General features: G+C 30.6%; 1 protein-coding gene across 1 annotated transcript in view; it reads right to left on the bottom strand.

The window, feature by feature from the left end:
- LOC127708006 (adhesion G protein-coupled receptor L3-like) overlaps nt 1-13237 on the bottom strand; it is a 60074-nt gene that overhangs the window by 41969 nt on the left and 4868 nt on the right. Inside the window, exon 2 of the mRNA XM_052212798.1 lies at nt 1894-1927. The gene's annotated coding sequence lies outside the window, so the exon portion shown is untranslated. The remainder of the gene's footprint in view (nt 1-1893; nt 1928-13237) is intronic.

Here is a 13237-nt window from a genome sequence, read left to right as displayed (position 1 = left end):
TCAATATAATGCGTAAACCACGTGGTTTGGGTCAGATGGTATATTACTACTAAAGGAGATATGCATAAATACGCTAAAGAAATTATTTGTATACATGTAAAAACTCATTAGAAAAATCCGGATATTTATTACTTACGAACTTGAACAGCACAGCATTAACCCTTATCTAAAGAGAAGTTTGAATCGATATTGAATCTATATGTTAAATCGAAAGTAATGGATAAAACACGTCTGGAAGAAAAATTACACACATCTGTTTCATACTAAGATACATAAGAGTGAGTTTCTAAGCATCCAAAATTGAATTTGAATATAGACAAAACTAGTGCAGCGTGAAATGTACACGTAAGTCGAGCTGATATATTTCTTTGGAACCTGCACAACCCCTTAGTTACTTTTCAGTCCCAAAAAACACATCTATAGGAAACACTGTGTGTAATTTGGTAAACAGTAGTTTACATATGTTCAAATCTCATAAATCGATTGAAAAGATACACACCAAGGTAACAAACAAAAGGAGTGAGACCGTGTTCGTCAACAGGTTAAGCGTTTCCTACTCCAAAACTGAACTCTAACGTTAGATTGGTTTAAAGCTTTGAAGCATGAAAAGTCAGTAAATTATATAATTATTCAATTTGCAATACTGTTTTGTTTTTCTTAGAACATACTCACCCCTTCTCGTCCAATGAAAAGTCAGTTTTTTCCCTTCTAATTTTCATAGTACATGGCTTTCCATGCACTATAAAATGTTAGAACATACTCACCCCGTCTCGTCCAATGGAAAATCATTTATTTCCCTTCTAATTTTCGTAGTACATGGTTGTCGATGCACTATAAAATGCTATACATGAATGACTTTCCATTGAAGATTAATCATAAAAGTGAACTCTTTATGACTACAATAATGAAGTGTAAGATCCCCAAAGGCAATTTCAATAGGAAAAGAGCAAAAGAAAAAAATCATGAGTATTGTTGTTTGTCTAATTATTAAAAAGGAAAACAGGAAAATAGAAACATTTTATACGTTATATAATGATACATATATTGAACCCTCCCCCCAAAATAAAATGACAAAAAGAATTGAAAAGGGGACAAATGTGCAGGTAAAACGATAATTAGTATAATTCTTATGCGAAACATTAAAATCAATGGATTTTTAAGAAACAATGACTGTTGATAAAAAAACCAATACATTGATCAATAAAAAAAATAAGCATCTGATGTTGAAACGATTGTAATTTTGAAAATCATTGATGAAGTTTTGTCATTATTCAAAAATTATACAATTTTAGAAAAGCTGATTTATATAACATTATGTCCTTTTAAAATGAAGGAATTTTAGATATATAAGTATTAAACTATACCTGAAGCAGAAGAAATCTTCATTTTTGAATAACAAAACTATCGCATTGCTATTTCATTCCATCTGTTGGAATGACCATTTTATATGATTTACATTCATTTTACTAAACATGTTAACGCTTAAAGTGAGCTCATATTCAGGTTAAAGTATTACAATGGGATAGGCTAATTTTGTTATGTCACTCGATGGTGTGAATATGTTCTAAATTGGTCAGACAATATTTTGTCATGTTTTATGAACATTTAAAGGCTTTAAATATTCATAAAACATGACCAAGTATTATCTAACCTATAATTAAAACCCTCGGCTACGCCTTGGGCTAAATCTTCATAAAACATGACCAAGTATTGTCTAACCTATAAATAGAGTCTTGGAACTGATCTAGAAAATACTCTTGAACTGAAGTCAAATTACTACTGAATTTTTGGTCTGATTGACCTATCTTCTTTGATTTGTTTTCTCAATCGATTTATGAGATAAATGGCTGTTGGCTGTCTATTATTTAAGCTGTTAAGTTTTATCATACATACCTACGATGCTCGGTTCTGCAATGTTACATAACGCCTGTTAAAATAAAAAAATACTAGTTAACAAAACAAAAACGAACTTCTAAAAATGACCGGTTTTTGTTTACCTAGATATCCATACACTGGTACGTTTTACAGAGAAAAATAGAAAAACTCATCAAAGATGCTAGGCTTATAAATGTAAAATATATTTCCATTATAATTTTCTATTTTTAAATGCAAACTCAGATTCTTAAATTAATGCAACCAAATACACAATTTCTTCATCGATATCTTAAACATTTAAAACAGTTTTTTTATAAGTTCCAGCTCTAGTTAGATTTGTATAAGTAGATAGTTTTGATATTTTTTTCATCTTTTCAATGTTAAATGAATATATCAACATTTCTAGAGTTGTACATTGAATCATATGGTAACACATATATAATATAATTGTCACTGTTCTCGGTACATGAATGTCCTGTATTTTCGCTCTTTCGATTCCATTTATCATTAGATTGATATGAACGGTTCTTTCGTTTGCTGGTCTTTGTCTCAAAATCCCACATCAGACCTTCAAAAGCTCAAAACTTACGACAACACATAAAAAGACTGTTTCAATTCTTCCAATCAAGTATCAAGATGAATATTATTCAATATAATTGTACAATTCTCTTCTCACAGTTAAACGAAAAGTTGATTCTACATACGCCTGACGGAAGGATTTAAATAACAGTTTTGTTTAGAATCTCTCTGTTATGACTGTGTTTTTTGCTCACACATTGTTGTCAGTATAATGGAATTATATGCGACTGTAAAACAAATGAGAGGTCTAGCTAGCTTTATTATCAGGTTCAATCCACTATTTTCTACATAAGGAAATGCATGTACCAAATCAGGAATATAATTATTGTTTTCCATTCGTATGATGTGTTTGAGCTTTTCACTTTGCCATTTGATAAGGGACTTTCCGTTTAGTTCGGTATTTTTGTTATTTTACTTTTTCCTATATTTTTTTCCATTACTAGTTTCGTACCCGGGATCACTTTTGTTTTGTCGATACGTCGTTTCATCGAATAGAAAGTAAGAATTGTGTAATATCAATTTCAATCTTACGAAGAGAATTTTAATATCAAATACGAATTTGAAGAGCATTGAGGACCCAAAATTCCGAAAGGTTTGGCCAAATACAGCTAAGGTAACCTATTCCTCCAGTATAACAATCCTATGTATTTCGAAAATTTCAATGTTTTGTAAACAGTTAATCTATAATTATGAACATATCAATATTTCATGTCAACATAGAAGTGCTGACTACTGGGCTGATGATGGCCTCGGGGAGGAAACATCCACCAGCAGTGGCATCGAACCAGTGGTTGAAAATTACTCATCATATTAAACAGCTTGAATTTTATTTGTGCCAAACACGCTTTTCATATTAGTTGTCAGAGATGAAGGTTTAACTCTTAGTTCTTGATATACTAACACGTGTAATCGCTATTAGTTTTTGGTAAATAAATAAATGACCATCTGTTTTGTAGGTTTGTACGTTTTTATGCCTTTCATTGTCCGAAATATATAAAACGTAGCTGAAACTTCTAACAATATAATGAGAAAACAAAGGATGTATGGTATCCATCCATGACACAAATTCAGTACATGCACAGCAAAAAACACACAAAAAGCAAAAGAATAGTGAGGCCTTCAACACGGAGCAAAAAAAAACTCTCACCTCACTGCAAGTTTATCAAATTAGATGCTGATGAAATCACCAAACATTCACGTAGTTCACTAGACATTTACACTTTCATTGGAGTTAATTTACATTATATTACAATCAAATAGACCAATTATAGTTTATCTTTTTCTTCTTTGTTTTCTGTTAACATTGTTCTCCAAGTTCGTAATCTATTTAGCCAATTCACACTGAGAATGGTAAAGTACAATCAAATATATATGTTAAAAAAGACTCCTCCAAGAAAACTGAAACATATATATGATAAATCAAGTCTTATGTGCACACAAACCTCCCCGTCATAAAAAAAATGATAACGTGGTATGATTGCCAATGAAACACATGTCCAACTGAGACCAAATGACTTGGGTGTTAGCAACTGATTTGCCTTTTTATACCATATGTCATAAAAGTAAAACGCTCAATAACAATACCTACACAATCTGACAACGAACAGAAAGGATATTAACTTGAACAAGGAAATAAAAAGACGGTAAATAATTTGAAAAGCAGGGTCATAATATGCTAGCTACGTCTCATGAAGCGAGCTTATGTAGTCACAGCTGTTAAATGATTACTGCCGCAAAAAAGAAAACACCTTACAGGTTTCATTAGTTCTCGTAACATTTAATTGAAGTCGACAATATTTGTGAAAAGCAAGGACGTATTTACAGTCGTCCGACCAACACATTAAAGTCCCATTTTAACTTGATATGTAATCATAAAGACCTTACTGTTGAAAGATTTGAGAACTTTTAATATATCTTTTGTCAATGTTTTATTTCTATTGACGACATTAAAAAAGATATTGTGAAATCCCCTATTCAAACGATGCTTTTCTTTTTTTTTATATATATATATGTATATTTTTAACATTTCGATCTTTTCTCTCTTTTTTTTTTATTTGATATGTTATCAACTTTTCAGACGATATTGATTAATTTCAGATGTCTGACACTTCCTTTTGTACATATTGTTAATGATCACAAACAATCTGATCAAACAATCACATTGAATGAAGAATGGTAAACAATATGTCTCATCCAATTGGTAAATCAAACTTCCGTACTTCAAGGTTGATACTCAATATCTTTACAAAAGTCCTTCAATTGATGATGATGATGATGATGGATGGCTGTTTAAAGTCCAACGGCAAATTAATATGCATATTCAGGACGAGAACATGTTCATGTAATATGAATATTAACCCTGCTTTGTACTAGACCGACACGCTGAGCATGATTTTTAACGTGCTAGTTCACAAGGTAACAGTCCGCAGGAAAACATGTCACCTTACCCGGACACATTATTCTTACTCCGAGCCGACCAGTCTTTGCTCGTACTCCTTAATGCCTCGTGTTTAGCGTAAAAGCAGCAAATACTAATTTTAAAGTCTTTGGTTTGACACGGCTGGGGTTCGAACCCACGACCTTCCGCACTTGTGACGAACACGCTACCACGAGACCACCGAGTCGGTTTCCTTCAATTGACAAAACAGTGTTGTAATTATATTTTGATACCCATTTAAGATGAAAAGTGTAAGTTGAAAACGTAAAAAAAAAAGTTTATGATCTCCATAATTGTTTTTGTGACTTAAAGATCTTACTACATATCAAACTAGCAATGAAAAAGCAAAATTAAAAAATTGACAGGAAATATTTAATTGGTTAAAAAACAGTTTTAAAAAACGACTGATCACAATTATTAAATGTGAAACAATAATAAAGAAATAATATCATAGCAACTGACTTATTTCATATGCACAGGTACAATTACAATTATTCTACACACCATAAAGTTTACAAATGGGCTATATCAAATTAAATGCTGATCAAATCACGAATATTCACGTAGTTCACTGATTAATTTACATTATATTACAATCAAATATACCAATTATAGTTTATCTTTTTCTTCTTTTTTTGTGTTAACATAGTTTTCCAAGTTCGTAATCTATTTAGCCAGCTAACTGTTTTGGTTAAATTTGAATTGATGAGTCTTGTGTAAAACAAAACGAGGCTCCTGGCATACTTAGTAATTAATAAAGGCGACAGTAGTTTGTCGCAAATAGATTAGAAAGAGACAAATCAAGGAAACAACCAGAAACTGAAACTGGTATCTCTTTAAAGGCTTGTTTACTATCATATACTCGAAACATGAGAAGAAGGTCCAGGACCTAAATTAGTGGAAAAAACGTCCACCTATGAGACAGATATATACAAGTTGTGAAAAATGTGTTTTAGATAATTTATGATAACTAATATTTGTACCACTAGCTTGACTGGTGTCACCTCCGACGACATACAAGATTTCCAAGTTTTACCTTTAGCGATTTTCAGGAGAGAAATACGCGCTAACAAGCTAACACAGATAATGTCATGTCCCTCAGGAATCTTTGGCAGTCAAGTTTTGTGCCGTAATTTAAGCACTAGTATCGAGCTTTTACGGGTATGTGTGTTTAAGAGCTCATGTATAGATTACTGTATGTGTGTGCAAAGCGTAATTCTTAAGTGTGATTTCAGTTCACATGTACATGCAACCTTCTGTCAAAGTAAAAAGCTATTTTAAAAAATGAAAACAACACTTTACATATTTCATGCGGAAGCGCTTTTATGGATTTACCTTAATCAAGAATGCTCAAAGCCGAATATTTGAAAGCTAAGGAAGTATAATAACCGAAACAGTCGAAGAGCTAAAATGACTTTATATACTATGTCTATAGAAATCTTATTAACTTACAATAGGTAGTGGTAAAAAAACGAAAATAATTATCCCATCGTCCAGTACAGTAATAAAAGGCATGGAGTATAAAATACTGAAGTGTAGTGTTAAAAGATTCTATTTAAAAAGTATTGATAAAAGAAATGTGCGGAAACATTTAGTAGACACTGTCGTTTCGCTCAATAAAGAGTTTATCTTAGATCATTATAAAATTGGTTAGACTGTTTTTTTATTATCGCATTTGTTTCCGTGTGAAATCATCGGTTGTAAATCTATTATTTTATATTCAGGAATACGGTTCATTTTGATTTTCTTTTCCATGAATCAAAAACAAATTAATTGGTAACACCCTGTTTCTCTAACATATTAACATTCATCAGCAAAAGATACCCACCTTTGCAATCTTTATAAAAAAAAAGTCAAGATAGTTAAGAATATTTTGTAAGAATTATCGAAATAAAATGCACAAAGCTAATACAATGAATCAGAGTTAATATAAATATAGTTATAGATAATTAAAAAGTTTAACGACCCGATAGTAGTTCATGATATCTTGCCAGGTTGAGTAATATCACATGAAACTTTACATTGTGATTAAAACCAAGTTTAAAAATATGATATGTTAAAGTATCTATCATTTTAGTACACCTAAGGAAGGGTTAATGTTATCAGAATGCATGCATTAATCTTTCTTGTGATTTAAATGCTGACTTTGTCTATTATAACAGTTGATATGCTTATGGAATATCTATAAAAAAAATTATTTGGTTTCGTCACTGAAGATGTTTATTCGTTCCGTGAATAAATAGTATCAGTGATATATGCTATGGTTTAACAGCTAATTATATTGATCGAAACATGATTATATAAACTTAGAATTTATGTATTTGTAGAGCATTGTTATTTTCGTGTTGAACAGACGTCTACTTACTCGTCTTTCCTCTCCAAATTCTTTTTTGTAAACAATTGCAAAAAAAAAACCAGTTGATTATAATATTCAGAGAGATTAAAAGATTGGTTCATGAATATTGAATGCTGATCTCAAACACTTCCTTATCAATACAAAATTAATACAAATATATCATTCCCTAACAAACAAGGTTTTAATGACTTATGGATCAACTTAAAAGCAGGTCACTAGAATAAACCAACGGTATTCTAGCTTTAATATCTTATATTTGAATATTTGGCTATGCTAACTAAGAGCGTTTGCTACAACATCAACGGGAAATTTATAAACCCAAACTAGATTCGCCAAATTCAAATCTCGTTATTGTAGGTAAATTCGTGATATCAAAAATGATGAAGAGAAAATTTCTTTTGATATTATTCTTGAAAAGTTTAATAACACAATAAGAACAATTGATATAATATTGGGGGGAAAAATCGAACATCGTTATGTTTAGTTTATAGTCTGCACGTTCCTGGTCTGCCTCTATGATAAGAACCAATGCTGCGCTGATGAAAGAAGCCTAATAGTCATGTCTATTTCTAACGAAATACCTCATAAAACCTTATATTATAATTTTGATAGTTATGATATAATAATTGCTTCATATTTTTAATGAATATTGATATTTACAATGCAATATACATAATATCAAGTACTTTTTCAAAATCAAACATTAACCCTTTATGACAAGTACACACACTTTGTTATAATAGTGTTGATTGATTAAACGTGAGAAGCTAACAGTTCTATTCTTGGGTTGTTTATTGTTAATGAAAACATGTACCATAATTAGGTGATTCGTCTGGTAGCCAAAAAAATATCAGCATTTTATGGATTGAACACCTACTGCAAAATAATGTAATATCTGACCGCAGTCTAATGGTAAACTATCTCATACCAAAATTTTAACCTGATACGGAACGAGACATCAGTTTGTGGGACATCATTGTTACATTTTTGAATTTTGTCTTACATATTTTCATTAAAGCATCAAACTCCTTGCATTTGTGCAAAATGGGTGGAGGGAAAACTGTCAAAATAGATTCGTTTTAAAATCTTGTCTTTAACATTCAGAATGAGTCGCGGCTTTATCCAAAAAGACATGTTGATGCAAGATACATTTTACAAAGCTGTTCATGTATGTAAAATAAATATCTTATTCAGCCCATATCTTGTTGGCAAAAACGTATGCCTTAAATGGCATTTTTAGATCAACTATGTCAATTTTTAACATATTCCTACATCATAGTGGCATTACAAGTGACCTTTCTGTACATTAGTGTCCATAGTATATCAACATGTTCATTTATAAATGAAATTAACATAATTTTGCGGGCGGGGCTTGAATACTTTTACTATTTGCTATTTTAGGGGCAATGGCTCTTATCATAATTCTACCTTTTACCTTAGAACAAGTAATTGATAAACTTAAACACGGTCAGATATGTTCAATATAAAAATTACTCTAGAATACGAGAACAAATAATATCTAGTTTCAGATGTCAATTTTCCTATTTTAGACAATAATGTTTATATAGACAAATTAACGATATTATATTACCCAAATTACTTGGTTTGTAAAGACTTTTGCGTTCAAAGAGCTGTATATGCGTATGATATAAAAAAATAAACAATCAGTAACCATTTAATTACTATTAATCACTCAAATACAGTGCAAAAAGGATTATTTATCCATATGTTAATGGAATATTTTTCATGAACATATAATCCAAACTCATCCCCGTTTATAAACTTCACGTACTCATTTCTGGTTATACCTAAATCGTTTTACTGTTTAAAACAACTGAATTCAAATATGTTATAAAATGTTTTCTTTTTTTAATTTTCAATTCTAGTTTACTGAATACCAGGTAGTTCCTGAAAAAATTAACTCTGTAGATGTGTAAATATTCAATATCACACCTTTTGATTTGAATAGATAATTGTCTTATGGACAATCTTACCACATCCTTGTTGTATATATGACTCAAACATTCAGAGTAGGAATGTCTTACAAATAATAATAAAAAGTGATAAAGTGGGCGAAATGCAACAAAATATCTCCCAATGGATAGATGACATCTTCAATAACTCAGATTTATTAGGAATGTTGTTAGATCTTATGATGTTCAAATAGTTATTACAATCTGATAAGATTATAAAATCAGACACGAATAATGAAAAAAATAAAACGAATTGAAATCCGTTGACCGGCATGAAATATGAAAGTAGTACAATAATGCGTCATTAATCGATTCCTAAACTGAAAAATAAACGGATGGTGTGGTTTCTTAACAAAACGAGACCAGGTTCATATATTACAACCTTCGAACGATTTCAAAATCACATTAAGTAGTAACTGTCAACAATACGATACTGAAATTCGAAGCCAAAATACTTACAAAACGTATAATTTCAAAATAGACGATGTAGGACTTGTGGGATGGGATTTAAAACAAGGTTAAACGGTAATAGACATCGCATGATGAATCTGTATATAGTTAGCCTGTAGCATACATGGCATATTGGAAACAAACAGACATAATCGTTTAAACGTTTTCACAAATCTCTAAACTATTTGATAAAAATGTCGTAATGTTAAAACTGTCTGATTGGTAACTAGGTCAAATTATGATCCTACAGATCTCAATGAATTTATTTATAAATGAAATAAGACCAACGACAAGGAGCAGGGGTCCTTATTGGGTATACATCATCTTGCTTGGAACAGCAGTAACGTATCATTAGACTAAAGTAATTGCAAATCTTTTACTTAGAACATCACTTTAGCAAGAAATTTAACTTTAGGTCATTGAACCTTGAAAATCAAAAAATGCATGTAGATGTGATAATTGCCTGATGATATGGCAGCTAGATTTTGAATTGTACACAGCTTTTCTTTCTATATCAAAAAATGTAAAGCTTTGTACCAGCAGTTCTGACCGTTATGGTCGTCAACTCCAGAATAGCTCAGAAATGTCTTGCATTGGATGAAAACAACCCTTAATAAATTCCGTACGACAGAATCGCTTTTCTGGATTTATCTTCGTCAGGAACGCTCAAACCCACACATTCGGAAGTCATGGATGTATAAATACGTAGAACGTTGTGAGCTATTTAACCAAGAGGGACCTTTAAAGAATAGCCAAATTCAGCTAAGCATTTACTATGATTTTTTGGTGTGACAAACATTTTAGTGGTTTTACAATAGTATTCTGGAGAGGACATGACGATAGTAGGTACTAGTACTTGTGTCTGGTCCATTTTATTAAAAAATTGAGATCTTTTGAATTAATTCAACACCTCAAAATGCAAAGTTGATATCAATAATTGTGAAATACAGTTCTGTGACAATCAAATGTCCTTGTCTTATGGCAGCTGAGATTATATAGTATTATAGATGTTTGTACGTCGATAAGAATAACAAATTACCCACATCTGTGGGTTAAGGCAATCGATACAGTTACAGGCGAGATAATGAGGTCGATAACGTAAAATGTTATTTGCGTCAAACTGTAACATAATGGGAAAAGATAAATTGTCGACTGATTTTAATCATTAGCTTCAAAACAAGTACAAGGGTCCTTTTTTTAAATGACTTTTGACTTGTTTATGTATAAAGATTATTTGTATCAATTGTTATGAACAAATCAACAATGAATTTTTGTAAATTCAATATTCAACAAAAAAATCTGTTTTTTTTCTAAAATCATGAATATTTGATAAAAAATAGATTATTCCAAAAGAAACATGAAGAATTAATACACAAATTTAGAGCATAAATATGTAAAGAAGCTATTCCAAATGCTTTCACAAAAATCCGCTTGTGTTTTATCTTTTGAACAAAAAAGTTAAGTATGTCTGTCCAAAGATTAGAAATGTCTAAAATTTCGACACCATTTATCTTTAACAGTAGCACATGAATGTATATGTTTTATTATAGAATTGAATTGACTAGGTGAAAAATAGCTTGTATGCAAGTTTTCGTCAAAATATCACCGTGGGATCAAAACTGTATCGTATGCCATTAAAATACAACAACCAAACACTTTGTTGGCATCCCATATTTGCATTTCAATTATAAGTAAGATATGTATGTCTTATCAAGTTTTCAATGCTTTTTGACTTCTTGATTGAATTTTCCCTACAAGTGTTTTGATTTGAACGCCAATGGTGAGTATAGTGTAGACGAAACGCTCATTAAATTACAAGTCCGGTATCTTTGATGACTTTTTTAGAGTTAAACCCAGCGTTAAAAGTTTGACCTTTTTCACATTTTAATAGTGAAATATATATATAAAAAAATAACGAGGATAAAATGTTGCATGCCCGCTCCCAAGTATTGGAATAAAAAATTGAAAAATCTGGGACAATTTCAGGATACAACGAATATATTTGCCGAAGCCATGCTTTAACTTTACTACTTTGTTAGATATAAGAATGTCATGTACGTGTACTTACAATTAACATAAATAGAAAAACTTTAAATAACATATCACTTTTCACAGATGAAGCTCAAATAATGTAAAACAATACAGCGTTATATGAAAATTGTGTATTATATACGAAAAAGGTACATAAGTATAGTATCCTGTAGTTATATATAACAATTTATCATTTGTACAACTCGTCGACCAATCAAATTGCATATTTATATATCTAATTTATATATTGTTAAATTTTTCAGTGTACTAAGTAACACAAAGGTAAAAGTACATTGTATTGTTATAAAGGTATTGTGTGTGTAATACCTATGTCGTAGGCTTTTTTCAACAGAATTTAGTGTCCCAAATTTCGTTTTTTTTTTTTATAAGAAAAAAACAATTACTTAAATTTTTTAATTACTAAATTTACTTATGAAAAAACTTTATCACGCAAAAAGACGGGAAAAGTTAAATCACACAAATGATGATGATAGGGATAAAATTCCACAGGAATTGTTGTGAATTTGTGAATTGTAACGCATTTGACACATAAATGTATATTGTATTTTGTTTCCGTGTACTTGGTAGCTATGAATAGGTTAACACAAGGGTGAAGTACATTTTATTGTAATAAAAATATTGTGAGTGTTAATCTATGTCGTAGACAGTTTTTTTCATAAAAATTTAGTGTCCCACAGCTTTTATAAGAGTAAGCAGAATTATAAACACCAAATCCCAAAAGTCTAATCACAATACATATATTTTTTTTCTATTTGCATTTTGTTTCTTTTTACAAACACCCGCTAGTTTAACTAGAAGTCAGCAGAGATCAAATTCATGACTATTAATAGATCCATTATAGTATAACTCGTGTTGTGAATATGTGATTAATTAGTTAGTTAATGGAAAGACATATACTGTAAAATTAACCGTCGGAGAAAAACCCATTTAGCTTAGTTTCATATTTAAATCAAAGTACTGAAGTACTGAACATCGGATGACCGCAAGTTCTGGTGGATAGTCACAGGCACTTGTCTCAAAAGAAATAAAATATCTCTATACCTGAAAGTTAGGTTAAGGTACATAGATTTTTTTTTTTGGAGGAGACAAGTTCCTGTGTAGATGATGAATAAATGACAGGGAATTCAAACCTCGCCGTAATAATTATTATATAGCAGTGATATAATCATGGGACAAACATTTGTTATCAGTATAATCTGGTTTGTTGTTATATATTATATTAATATTTGTACATCAGTTATCTATATAGAAGATCATCTTAATAACTCTATCGGCAAGTTTTCATCCATTTATACCACCATTCTATTCTACTATTCTAATGATAGTGCAGTGCAAGTGCATGGGAGACACTCTTCTGTAATAATTCGTTTTTCTAATAGGTTTGATTTGAGTAGGCATTTATATTTTCCCCGCTAATGAATATGTATTGATGAAATTAATATATAACAAGCGATAAGAGATATTCATCCGCAAACACAATTTTTCGGTACGTGTGCATAGATATAATAAATTTAT

Source organism: Mytilus californianus, unplaced genomic scaffold, assembly GCF_021869535.1.
Source record: "Mytilus californianus isolate M0D057914Y unplaced genomic scaffold, xbMytCali1.0.p SCAF_1, whole genome shotgun sequence".
Classification (NCBI taxonomy): domain Eukaryota; kingdom Metazoa; phylum Mollusca; class Bivalvia; order Mytilida; family Mytilidae; genus Mytilus; species Mytilus californianus.
This window is presented reverse-complemented; position numbering and strand designations above follow the sequence as displayed.